Raw genomic sequence first — 4,975 nt, 5'->3', positions numbered from 1 at the left:
TAGGAGGTATCAAGAAAATCTCTATATCAAAATCCCCTTTGTTGCCTATCTACCAAAATGATTGGCTAAAGCCTACCTTTTGCCAAGCACTTGGCTCACAAGATCAATGATGCACTTAAAATGATAACTTATCTTCTACAACAAATTTTCTCTTCATTCCAACAAAGATATTTTATTTTCAGACATGGTTTTTTAAGAAATGCTTATTTCTAACCGCTTACTCTATTAGTCACAGGTTAATATTTCTATTATCTAGAATTTGGCAACGTAGCAAAGCTATAAATTGGGCCCATCACTTTGCATGCATTCTTATTTCTTAGTGGCAATGCTGTTGACTTGACAAGTGTTAAGGATTCTATTCACCTACTTTCTCCTCCTCCCCTATCGTAGGAAGGGACTAAAGCTATGTACAACTCTTGTTTAATATAAATGAGATACATATATTTTCCCCTTCTTTTTGTTGATAATATTGCTTTAGGAAAATTCATTTATAGAGAAGAGTTCCCCCAACTTAAAATCCTCAAATAGTAAAAAAAGAGTTGCAATTAAAAATAAATAAAAAATTGAGTCATGTTCTAATTAAAAAGGCTTTTGGAAGAAGAAGAAAAAGCCTTGTATATTTTTTAACAATACAAAGATAATGAAACATTAAAAAGAGAAAAAGAGATTATATAAGACCTACAGTTCATAATATGTTGCTTTCATTCTATTAATATCATATTACATAGTGTTGGGCATAGCATTGAAATTCCCTTGAACAAATTCCAAATAATTTAGAGAAAAAAAAATATTGCATACCTTGAACATAAATGAAATATCAAGATGCTTTAGCTTTAAGGTTTTAATGTATTACAAAAAAAGTTGGTTTTACCTTGTTATCACAATTCAAGAATCAACAAAATTTTAACAAATGCGTTAAAGTACAATAAATAAATTCAAACCCACCTACATTTTTTGTCACAACATTGCTTGTAGGTCCTTTGTTGCATCAATTATGCATAGAGAGTTCAAATTTCAAAGGCATTGGACCAAATTCAAATGAAGGGGTTCAAAAGCAATTTCACACTAGTAGAATTGGCATTGCTTATCAAAGTTTAACAAAAGAATTTTATAAAAGATATAGAACCACTACATTTAGGGCTAGGACTTTATTTAAGGAAAAGGCTCAAAATTTAATCATGTTAAAATCTTTGAAAGTGATGCAAAATATGTTTCTGCCCAACGATTATCTATTTTATTGATAATAACAAACATCTTGACAAAGAAAATAAAAAATGGAAGATAAATATTTAAAATTTAACAAGCCAATTGAATTCTAATCCAAACTAGGAATTCAAAAATTGAGATAAAATCTTAATGCGCTCAAGGGGCATGGTTATTTTTACAATTGCACGAGAAGACTCTAACAATGAGCTCCTTGATGTAAAGTAGCATGTCTAGAAACATCAAAGAAAATTCAAGAATTCTTTTAGAACAATCATTTTTGAAAAGCAGAGAGCATTTAGTATAATACAGTTTTGAATATCTAGTTCTTCTGAAAAGAGAAATACAAAATGATTAAAAAATTTAGCGAAAAAAATAGGTAAAGAGCTACCTAACACAAAAGGTAATCACCAACTACCCAACACCCTTTCCAACTATCTAGTGAAAGAGAAAAAAAAATGCTCAATATTTATCTAGGTTCTACAATGCCAGTTGTAATGGCTGCATTTTTCTTAATATTTCTGAAGAAAAACAAAAAAGATTACCAGCAAAAATGTCATTAGTCAATGGTTAAAAAGAAATCTATAATTGTGAAGCTTGTTTAATCTGAAACTTTCTTTGACACTATAGTTTTTCCATTGTAGCTCCTAAAGATGAAACTATTACTCCAAAAGAAATCGAAAACTTTAGTCTCATACCTTTAACAATTATAATCAAATATATTCTATAATGTCCAATTAAATTTCAGTATCATTAAGAAAGAAAAGTAATGTTAAATTGTAATCAAACATATTTCATAACATTCATTCCAATCAGTTTTTATTTGAAGAAAAAAGTAACATTAAGTAGTAATCAAATATATCTCATAACATTTATTTTCATAATTTTCATTAAAACAAATATTTAGATACTATTTCTATTTGAAAAGAAAAGCATATTAAGTTGTAACTAAACGTGTCTCAAATTCATTTTGATTCCATTTTTCGTTCATAAGCAAAGTATATACTTCATAATCAAACATTTCTCATAGTACCATTGGTGAAGAAAAGCATATTAGAATGTCGACAAACATATCTCGCATCTTATTCATTTCCATTCTTTTTTTTCAAGAAACATATTGAGAGAAGGGCGACTTCTTGCTCTCCCTCAAGAACATGCTTTACATCTGTAGAGAAACATGCACTTTAGCAAGTGTTGATAGTCAACAACAAACATGCATTCTAGAAGCAAAAGAAAACGATTCCATTTCCATACATAATCGATCTCACACTCCTCCAATCTCTCTCCACACTGTCAAACAATGCCTCACCCAATTTCAATCCTCTATCTCGCTCTCCTCTCCTCCTGCATTCATGCAAATCCTCTGAACCCAACAAAAGACCTTCTCCAATCCAACAATGGCGTCGCCCTGCCGCTCTACTCAACCCCAAATTCATCTCCCCCACCCAACACACTTCTCACCAAGTTCCCATTCCAATACAACCTCAATCTAATGGCGGAAATCCAGATGGGCAGCCCGCCGCAAACCCAAAAGATGATTCTTGACACAGGCAGCGAGCTCTCATGGCTGCAATGCACTCAATCCCTCAATTTCAACCCACTTCTCTCCACCACCTACGCCCCAATCACCTGTTCTTCCTCAATCTGCACAAAAAAAACATCAAATTTCCCAATTCCCACAGACTGCAACACAAATGGCCTCTGCCAATTCGTCTACCCATACGCTGATCAGACCTCAGTTCAGGGCAATCTCGGAAAAGACACCATTACTCTCTCCACCCTCAAAATCCCCAATTTCGTATTCGGATGCAATCTTCTTCCCCCTCTTCCGCAAACCCCCGGATTGATGGGCCTCGGCCGAGGAGATCTCTCTTTCATTTCGCAGATTCCGCAGCCCAAATTCTCCTACTGCATTGCGCAAAATCCCAATTCAGTGGGAGTTCTTCTTTTGGGCAATTCGCCATTTTCAAACTCGAAGTATCTTCACTACACTCCCCTGTACACAATTTCGATTCCCCTGCCTTATTTCAATCGGGTTGCATACAGCGTTCGTCTCCTTGGAATCAAGGTCGGAAAAATCAGGGTAGGCATTCCCAAATCGGTGTTCTTGCCGGACCATACTGGCGCCGGCCAGACCATCATCGATTCCGGCACCCAATTCACACTACTTCTCGGTGCCGCCTATACGCCGCTCAGGGAAGAATTCGCGCACCAGAATCAGGGGATTTTGAACCAGAGTCTCAGTGAAGAATATGGTCATCAAAAACAGGGGATTTTGAATCAGAGTCTCAGTGATGAAGAATCTGCTCATCGAAAACAGGGGATTTTGAAGCAGAGTTTCGGTGAAGAATCTGTTCATCAAAAACAGGGGATTTTGAACCAGAGTCTCAGTGAAGAATCTGCTCATCAGAAACAGGGGATTTCGGAGCAGGTTGATAATGGCGGATTTGTTTTTCAAGGGGCTTTTGATCTATGTTTTTCTCGGCCATTGAATTCTGGTTTCCCGCAGGTGAGTCCAGTTACTCTGCTGTTTGATAACCGCGCTCATATAAAGTTGCAGAGCCAGCAGCTGCTGTATGAGTTGCCTCAGAGTGTTGTTCCGGATGGGCGGAGTGTTTACTGTTTCACGTTTGGGAACTCGGATTTGGTGGGGATTGAGCAGAACATTATTGGGAATTTTCACCAGCAGAATTTGTGGGTTGAGTACGATCTCCAGAGCTCTCGCATTGGATTTGGCAGGGCTAATTGCCATTTCAATTGATTGAGAAGTTGGCGTTTAGAATTCATGGATATTCTCGCGGATTAGTGATGATTCGGAGATTAGGTGTTCTGAATTAGCTTGTTGATTTTGTTTTTTGATTGTTGAATTCAGTGTGATCTGGTCTTGAATGTCAAACATGATGTACTGCTGTGTGGCTTGAAAGTCTGATTGTGTTGGAAACAGAAGGCGGCCATTGCTGACCTTAAAGGCTTTGAAAGGTGGTTGATGACGAAATGGAGGGACTAAAAGACAAATTGATGTTTGAATTGATTGGCGACAAAAATAAACCCACGCTTTCAAATCGTTGGTCAATTTAGTGAAGTAAAGGCTTTTGAGCTCATGAAGAGCAGCTTGCATGTTGCCATCAATGTCGGATCCTTTGAAAAAGTTATTAATCAATAGATTGACAGTTTCTTGATTGTAAATGATAATGATTTTATCAATCATCACTAATCTAATATTTATAGTGATAGATTGGATATATTCATCTAACTTATAAGAGTGTTTCAGAATTCACTTCGTATCTTGTTTTTTAAGTTAAATTCTATTAAATTTATCTTGTAAGAGGTTTTGTTTCTTTCTCGATGAGTATGTTGGATAAAAATAAAATTTTATTTTATAAATACTTTTTTAATACTAAGTATGTATAGTTGATGTAATTGATAAATTAGTTTAAGGCAAGAGTCTACAATACAACGATAAATTGTGAGCCTCTTATGGAGAAGTCTTCGGTTTGACTCTACACAAGCTTAATAAATAATAATAACAATTATTCACGTCACATAAAAGAATAATGAATCTTGGCTTGGGCCTCTTACCCATCAATTTTCTATTTGATAAATTAGTTTAATATAAAGAAATTTATAATTATTTTTTAAAGGATTTTTAACATTCTTAAAATATCAAAGATATAATCGTTAAATGACTAAATTAGTCTAATATTAGAATAGATTTCCACAATTCATAAGTTCATTTGTATGTTGTTTTTCAATTTGATTTTGGGTGTATATA

The 4,975-nt window shown here is 34.8% G+C and overlaps 1 pseudogene across 1 annotated transcript; it reads left to right on the top strand.

Moving 5' to 3' along the window:
- Nucleotides 1-2,239: 2,239 nt before the first annotated feature.
- Nucleotides 2,240-4,389, top strand: LOC149542197 (aspartic proteinase PCS1 pseudogene; annotated as a pseudogene). The gene has a single exon (XR_016355432.1). The product of XR_016355432.1 is annotated as an aspartic proteinase PCS1 pseudogene (transcript).
- The last annotated feature ends 586 nt before the right edge of the window (nt 4,390-4,975 follow it).

The sequence above is a fragment of the Cupressus sempervirens genome, chromosome 8 (genome assembly GCF_028749045.1).
Source record: "Cupressus sempervirens isolate cs-2001-9-10 chromosome 8, ASM2874904v1, whole genome shotgun sequence".
Lineage (NCBI taxonomy): Eukaryota > Viridiplantae > Streptophyta > Pinopsida > Cupressales > Cupressaceae > Cupressus > Cupressus sempervirens.
Note: the sequence above shows the minus strand (reverse complement) of the source record. Positions and strands in the feature narration are given on the sequence as shown.